The following is an 8919-nucleotide window of genomic DNA, read 5'->3' as shown; positions in this document are numbered from 1 at the left end:
CAACAACTTTATCTAAAGAAGCAAAGTAAAGACGTTTAAGTTCGTTTTAAGTCTCATTAAAGAGAAAATTAAAACTTGACTGTCAGTGGCTGGTCAGCTATTGAGCCTTACAGGTGGACCGGAGAATCGTTGTCATTATCAGTACCATTCAAACGAATGTTGTACGGATCTAAAGAAATATATTGCGTTCCGTGGTGGAATTCTTTGTCTACTAATCAATCTTATATCGGCTGGGTTTCTGAAAATCCCACATAAAATATATGTTAAAAATGCCTTGAGCAGTTCTGATTGAAGCTGAATGGCTAGCAACATGTTGTGGGTTCCGCCGAACTCCACAAGAGAAAAGCGGTGTTTCGACGGTGCACAATTTCGTTAATAATGGCCACATGAAATTAATTATACCATTTGGACTTTCGTTGAGTACAAACTCGAGTTAAAACATCGATCGACGGGCAAAAATTGAAAACCATCTAGCTTTTCTCAATTAAGGTGCTTGGCCTGCGCAAAGGGCTGGCTCCATGTGGGATTCATGTGGACAGCTGGATTGGTGGGCCGATCGATTTGGTGGATCAAGCTATTCAGTTGAACTACGCGTGGGACAGCTAACAACGACGCCTCAGCAGAAATTTCAAGTTTGTATAAGTAGGCAAAATGGATTTCATATAAATAAATATGCCAGCATCATAGTTGCTCAGGTTGAGAGGGTAACCAAACTTGAAAGACTGATTAAGATTGTTCTCCTTACTGACATGCCGAGGGCTGAGCTCCGGTAAAGGTTGGAAAAATTTTAGCAAAGCTTCATTATAAGTTCCCTATAAGCTTACCGTTACCTGTTTATGAAATACATGCAAAGAAAAAGAAGAAATATCAGAATAGTAAAAGAATATTTTAAGTAAGAATAAATATAAAAATGAAAGAAGAACACTGAATAGAATAAAAGAGAAATGAGTAAAAACATATCCCTCGACATTTGTTAGCAACTGGAGTGGGATATGTATGCCACTGAGAATTAGAATATGTTTCATATTTGAAAGATATCGAGTAAGGCTATAGATGATGTGAGTGGTAGAAAGAACAACCAGATAAGGCCGATTTTTCATATTTGCTAACGGCAATTTATAAAAGGATGGAAAAGCCAATTTGATTGTTCGAGTATTAAAGCAATCTGATCTTATATCTCTTGGCAGGAAGATGAAAATCGGTGTTGGCGGGAAAATTGAGTTACTTTACTTGTTTGCATATGCAGAGCCAAACTTCTTATATCAATTTGGAACAAATCAACTTAAAAAATTGACTACTTTTTTTAACTCTGAAAAAGTCCAATAAGAACAAAATAAAGTACATTTCGGTCCCTGACAGAAAATATCTTCATTTGAGTGATATCGATAAGCGCTGTGTAGTTTTGCGTAGGATATCGGCCGTAATGTATGCCGGGATATAATATGCGCGCGTAGGAGTACGGGCAGTCCGCGTGGGCGCGAAATATTCGTCTCTCACATGAATGAGAATCAATGATAGAATTTTACTGAAAGACAAGCCTTGTAGGCTTACGAGGGTGTTTTCTACAGCACCGTCGATGTCTTTAGAGTAGAATTCTGCCGTTTTTCATTCTCGTGGGAAAAATCACGCGACGTCTCACTTTGGTGAAATTCGACTGGTTGTAATCTTTAGGACCGGCAAATTTGAATGAGATGTAGTGTACGGGCGATATCATAAACACAGGTCAGTGAAATAATCATGAACGGATTGTTGTGGTTTTCGAAGGACGATCACTGACGGGGCAACGTGGAAATTTTTGCATCGAGAAAGCGAATCATTCCATGTAAGTACTTCTTCACCTTTAACATTACTCGTGCGTTACTACTAAAGGAATTCGAATGCGCCAAAACTTTTGTCGAGATTCGAGCAGCGAACGAAGCCAGAAGATTTAAGTACATTTACAATTAAACGGCGTACCATTGACCTATGCGGAAATAACTTGAAAAAGCTAAAAAAATTTGATCGTCTCGGGGCACAAACTGACATATAGATTCGGGACACGAAAGTAGAGTACCGAATGAAACTTGATCAGCGGAAATCCGAAAAAAATTGATTGTATATTTTAAAAACTTTTGGTCACATTATTTCCTTTTTGACAATTGCTTAGGACTTCCTGGTTGGCTTAGTAATTTTGAAATTTTAACCACATAGTACTTTAATACATATTTATTGATAAATATTCATTATTTTTATTTCTTATTCGATTTAATTTTAGTAACAAAAATGCAAATCATTTGCTTTCAATGCCGTCTCCGAAAAGGCCAAATTTTAACACCCTCTTCTAGTTTTTTTATCTTGCGAGTGTTACTGTGAAGAAATCATTGTGTGCACACAGGGATCCGGGTGTCAACTTCAGTGTCCAAGTACAAGTTTGAGACTTGGTCCCTTAATCCTGGCGACTGTGTGCTTAAATCCAGGCATGTGTACTTTAAAACGGGGTGTGCTCACATCGGTGAGTAGTGAGTAAAGTTTTCGGGCACCTTGCGAAGTGAGATCATAGTCTGGGGATTACTTGGGTTAATTTGTGTTGGATATGTGCTGCTGGCCTCTCAGAACCCCTCCTCCATTATTCTGTGGCCAATTATTAAGCCCCCTTCTTAGCCACTTTTTGGGAAAATATAATTTTCTGACACTATCTTAACTTTAACAGCCACTTTCTGTTTATGCAACTACCTTATAAAGGCTTTTAACTAGGTCATCCTGAAATAAATTAACACATTTGTTAAACCTAATGAAGTAAGAATCTTCCCATTTTTAAATCCCTTGCGACCTGAATTTTACAAACTTTAAAATGCTGAAAATGTGCAACCTCGTTATGGTCCATCCAGTCAAGCCAATCCAATCAATCCAGTCATTCCAATCCAATGGTCAACAAGGCTGTGCTCGAAGAAAAATTGAAGGGAGCCCAGTGCTCTGAACTTGTGAAATCCAGTGACCAGTGTGCCCAGCATATGATTTCTATGAAAAAGCAAAGATTTTCTAGTCACCCGAGAACAAAAGGTTAGGTGCTACGTGCCACCGGGCTCTGCTAGAGCACAGCCTTGGTCAATCCAGTCATGAAATACAACCCCCTGGTGGTACATCCCCACTAACCTATTACCAGGAAGTATCCTCCCCCACTCAGGTATTCAGACAAAGAGCTTCCTCAGCCTTTGTCCATTGGCAAACAAGCATGCTACTTGCCCATTAGAAAGAATCTAGTCCTCACAGACAACTGGAACTTTTTCTCTGCTCTGCTACTGCTGACACATAGTGATTTAGGTATATGTTGGGGCATATCTGACCCCAGTTCTAGTTGTTCCTGTTGGTAAAGCAATTTTGATGGTAGCAAAAGCTATAAGGTTCCCAGTTACCTTAAGCTTGCTCCAGTTTTAGTCACTTTGTAAATGCTCTTCTCTCCAAAAGGATTTTCAAGGCTAGTACTGGTTGAATCTTTTTTCCTGTCTGTCATTGTAATGTTAGCATTTGTTTTATCATGGTAATGTCACTGAATAGCTTTAAGCTGTTATGGATGTTTTGACCGAAAATGACTTAATTTAATGAGGCATATTATCATTAAGTGTTATTAGCTATATTGCTACAGTTGAATTTGCACTAATGGCCACCTCTCCAAACAGCCACCTGAGGGACAGTACATTGACTCTTGTGAAAGGTTTGAATGCAGGAGTTATTTCAAAAGTAGGTTGAGTTTGATCGTCCGGGTGAACGTAGTCCTGAATAGGACTGTTGTTGTTGACAGTGACTGACATTTCGACAACCTGTGCTGTAGTCATCTTTTTGACTCTGAAGGTGACTACCACACAGGTTGTTGAAATGTCAGTCACTGTCAACAACAACAGTCCTATTCAGGACTACCTTCACCGGGACAATCAAACTCAGTACATTGACTCTTGTTTAAACCTCCTTACAATGGACACAGTCTTCTCTCCCCAAGGTGGCTGTTTTGGAGAGGTTCAAATGTATTATAACTTTTAAGTAAAAAAGGCCATAATTTAAACCTAAAATATTAATTTACTTTAGCATCAGCTGTAAATAAAGTTAGTCCTCATTCATTTTATGTACATTTTGAACTTCAAATTTCTTTTCTTCCATTTGGCTGGTATGTTTGATGAAAAATAATTCACTATCATTTCTTTTCAGATAAAGTATTTATAAAATCCACCCACTCTTAATGAATGTGCTCTTTTTTTCACTCATGGTTGAATTCAGATAAATTGATAATTTCATGCAGAGGCACTTGCCATCTCTTCTAACTGTAAATTGATTTCCACCGACAGAAAAGTTTTGTTTTAATGCTTAATTTAAAGGTGTTATGATACTGAAATTTAACTTAAATATAGATAAATTCATAAATTATTCTTTTTCTATTTACATATGTTTACAATTATTGTAAACACATGTATCTGCAATTTGTCGGTTCTCTAAAACTTCCTGTATTGTATCCCTAATGTGTTCCTGGTCCTTTAGTCAGCTGCCTTTGAAAAAGCTTCGAAAGTGCTCAAAGGTTGTAAGAACAACTTCAGACATTTTCAGAAGCTTTCAGAAGTCTTCGGAAAATCAAAAAGATACAGAAAATTCTGGGATGTTTTCGGAAACTCAGGTCATGACAAGATGAAAATCTCACGCATTTGACTTGAATGTTTTGGAGGTATAATATAAGGCATCAGTAAGTCCCAGACTTTTCTTCACACATTTGCTGTATAATTAATGAACCTGCATTTAAGCAGACTCTAGACACACAGTTTCCTTCTGATCTGAGTACACTTAATGGAATCAGTCATTTTCCAAGCTAACTCTAACTCTTTGCAAAAAAGGAACATTGAAACAACTGTTCTTCTTGCTTTACCCTCAACAATAAAAATCTAATTAGCATATAACTTGAGATCCAGTTTTCAGACTTCCTGACCCTTTTACAGGTGAAAACAGAAACCGAAAAATGTATAGCCTTGATGCATAACAAATACAGTGCTTTCTCCAAGAAGTGTTATTAAATAATTTAATGAATAGTAGCTATTTTTAATAGGTTTTTTGTGTTTAAGTGTATATTATTGTTTACTGATGTAGCTTTTAGTTCTCTTTTTTTTGTTTTGTCCAAAAAGAAAAAGGTCAACACCAGCAAGAGTCTGAATTAAGGTCATGACTGACCTAATGTAGCTTTCACTGTTCTATTAAAGACTATTTTGTAGCGTCTTTATAAGAACTCACTGATAAAATAGTGAATAGCTCCAAATACTCCTTAAGTCAATAAGACATAGTATGTTCAACTCTCTTATAGCAACTACTTCTGGTACATGTGTAAGCAACCACCACCACTTTTTCAAAAACTCTTTCGTAAGCAACCATAACTCAAATTTCTTTGGTAACTATGGCCATTGGCCAGAAAATTGACATTCTGTTTTGCTTTGTTTTTCTAGTAAGCAGCCATCTGACATGATTGCATGATAATAAGAAAATCTTTACTCAGAACTCACGAAAGTTCAATTTTAAAATGGAACCCAAGCTGCATGTTAACAGATAATAATCTGACTAACAAAAAAGATGCTTCGTAGCAAAATAATCAAGATAAGCCCCATTGGTCTGAAGTGCAGTTTTACCCCACCTTAAATTATAGCGTAGCTGTTGCTTGCTGTGTCATATTCAGGGTTGGCTGTGGCCAAGCAAGGGCACTGTATTCAGTAAGTATTTTGATTTTTTCACCCAGATTTAAAATTTGTCTTTTTACAGTTTCAGAGAAAGACAGTTACTGATTGACTGGAAAGAATACTGTCAAGGTAGAAATGTTTCATAACTGCATCTTTTTATTTTAATAATTATTGAACTGATAATAGGTAACAAAAGGTGATTCAGGAGGCCATTCATTAAGGAGGCCCAATTATATAAATTATTGTGCAGAATTGATTTGTTAATCTTGGATACATGTATATAGTGTTAACTACCATGAGCCATGCCAACACAGTGATTTAACAAAATGATGCTTGCACGATTTTAACAAGTTTTACTGTATATCCCTTTGCAACAATTTTGCAACACTGAATGTGATTAGATATTAAGTATAAAATGGCATTTACCTAATAACTCAGTGGCAAGAGATTTTGAAGTACTTTATAGAGCTTAGGTTAGCCTAGCTTGATCAGATTTGATGTGTCTGGCTTTGCAATGGCCCAACAAAAACCTTTACACAAACAAAACAATGTTACTCATCCAAAGATGATATAGCTAGTATTCATTTGTTGGTGGGTAACGGCCTCATTCAGGGTGCAAAGAAAGTTGGTTTTACTGCTTGCCTGATTTAGGCAAGTTGTCACTAGTATGTACTACTAAGCCCAAGAGTCTTTTAAGTAGCCCCCAAAAAATTTTGATGTGCAGCATTGATTACAGTTCTTCTGTAATTTGAATTTCCCCAAAAACTTCACTTGCCCTTCGGGCAAGTTAAGAACAGGATTCAATTGCCCGATTGCGAAATCCACTAGCCCCTTGCTACTAGACACAACTTTCTTTGCATGCTGCTTATTACAAAGTGGAGTTCAAATAATTAATATAATATGCTGGCATGATGATTTCAAAGGTATCCAGATATTTTCCTGTATATTTCTATCGAGTGCTGTTTCCATCTTGGACTAGAAAGCATTTCCTTTTCCTATGTAGTTTGAGCTTAAAAGAGCTAAAAGCTAGAGAAAGAGAGGGGAAAAAGGTAACCTGGTAAAACACCCTGTACTAAATGCTGCTACTAATTTCTGTGTGACTTTTGGGTGACAAACTTGCTAAAATTCAATATTGGTGGAAAGATTCTGAGGTGTCACCAGACTACTTTGGGATCTCAGACTGGCTAAGTTGGATTTATAAAAACAGTTCTTTGGTAGCTAAAAAGTGCCCTCGGCAAAGCCTGGTTTGATCATTCCTTGTGAACCTTTCTCTATTACCCTTTTGTCACTTAATGAGATACAAGGGTTGTTGTAATTCAGCAAATTCAATCCTCCAGTTATTTTAAAACCCTGACTGTTTGTCTGGCCCGGGGAATCAAACCCATGACTCCCTGTTCTGCAGTCAACCAACTGAGCTAGTCCTGCCGCCTACCAAGAAGAGATTACCTCACATTTATTAATATCAACTTATAAAGTTTTGCATAACAAAGCTAACTTAGGAAGCGTGACAACTGATCAATATTGACTTGTGAAATTTGCTTGTTGTTTTTCAGATTAAACAGATTAAAGTCTCCAATCTACTCTTCATATCTGCATTCTTGAAACTAGAGCACAAAGGTAATCTACACTGGGGAGAAAGTACAAGGTATCTGACCTTGTTGTTATGGCCAGGCAACCTGTGAATGTTTCAATATTGTTGGCTGTTAAAATTTTATTTTCCCAACAGTATTGGTCAATATTGCACTTCTGAGCATCCTGTGTTCAGTAATGTTGGACCAACATATGAAGAGCTCACACAATTTGTGATTGTTCTGCTTGAAAATCTGTTGTCTTTTACTAAGGATAGTGCCACCTAATGATTCAAAGGTTTTGCTGAGTGGTTTGGGATTTCAAAGTTTTTTTCTTTCTCTGTGCTACTTACATATTATGCAATGGCTTTAGGGGCCGTCAACAGGATATTGCCGTGTTAGGTCAATTCTGTGTTGAAGTCATTACTTCAAGCCTTTACCCATACAAAAAATGCCCCTGTAGAGTTATTAAGAGGATATCAAACAAATATCATCATAACGCACTTAACCATAAAATGTTTTGGTGGTTTTTGCAGGTATAGCATTAAAAGTTAAGAAAGTTTGCCAAATTTTTTCATGTTTTAATCCATGTCTGTCCTTTCAAGCCCTAGCAAAAGACAACTGGAAATGGTTTCAATGCCTTTATATAGTCTTAAATAGCAATATCAAAACACTGGGCCATTATTTTTGGAATTCTAGTGACGCAAAGACATGTTTCAGCTTTTAAAAAGATAGCAAATAGCCTAACATATATTGTAAGCTCCTTTAAATAGGTACAGTGGAACCTCTATTCAGGGGACACCCATGGGACCGAGGCAAGTGTTCCCAGAATAGAGGTGTCCCCCAAATGGAAATTGGGCTGGGATTTGTTAATAAAAATTATTAACCAAGAAATAAATTAATACAATTGAACTTTTCTTCAATTGCCACCTTAGGGACAGAAGAAAGTGTCAGTTGAAGAGAAGTGGCATTGTAGATAGGTTTAAACAAGGGTCAATGTATGGACTGCCCGCCAAAAGAGTGGCCATTTTAGAGAGGTGGCCACTATTGGAGATCCGGCTGTGTTTTTCTTTTATTTTACCTCAGAATCTGATGCGGTCATTATTTTAGTCAGTTAAATAATGTTTAAAAAATCATGATTAACTTATCTCTGCAATGTTGTTTGTTGAATTCCAACAAGTGCAGTACATTGTTTTTAAGTGAGATAGTTCATGTTTTGAAAGCTGTGGCCATTGTGAGTTTTGAACACTTAAACTTTTCAACAATTTTTGTGGTCAGTCACATTTTGAGTGCCACAATGTCCCCTGAATGGAGGTTGAATTTGGGTTTTGGGACCCACAAAAAGTGTCCCTTTCCCCAGAATAGAAGTGTCCCTTCAATAGAGGTAACAAATACAAAGATTATGTGAACATTTTTCCAGGTGCAAATTTTGTGTCCCCTGAATGGAGGTGTCCCTTGAATAGAAATGTCCTAAAGGAGAGCTTCCAGTCCACTGTACTAGCATTTCAATGTTAATATACAAGATTTAATGACAAAGTAACCTGTTCGCAGCAATCAGCAAGAAAAGCACATTTAAATAAATTCATGCAGGAAATTAGAGGTCAACCAAAGTATTTTCTAATTACAATTTTCATGCTTTATTATAATTCATTGCGTGGCCAATACCCGTT

The 8919-nt window shown here is 37.0% G+C and overlaps 1 long non-coding RNA gene across 1 annotated transcript; it reads left to right on the top strand.

The window, feature by feature from the left end:
• The first annotated feature begins 1467 nt into the window (after positions 1 to 1467).
• LOC140952564 (uncharacterized) lies at positions 1468 to 7656 on the top strand. The gene is made up of 3 exons (XR_012167366.1): positions 1468 to 1822; positions 5764 to 5810; positions 7235 to 7656. It is a non-coding gene; the product is annotated as an uncharacterized lncRNA (long non-coding RNA).
• The last annotated feature ends 1263 nt before the right edge of the window (positions 7657 to 8919 follow it).

This window comes from Porites lutea, chromosome 11 (assembly GCF_958299795.1).
Source record: "Porites lutea chromosome 11, jaPorLute2.1, whole genome shotgun sequence".
Lineage (NCBI taxonomy): Eukaryota > Metazoa > Cnidaria > Anthozoa > Scleractinia > Poritidae > Porites > Porites lutea.
The sequence above is the reverse complement of the archived record's forward strand: the minus strand, read 5'-3'. Positions and strand labels throughout refer to the sequence as shown.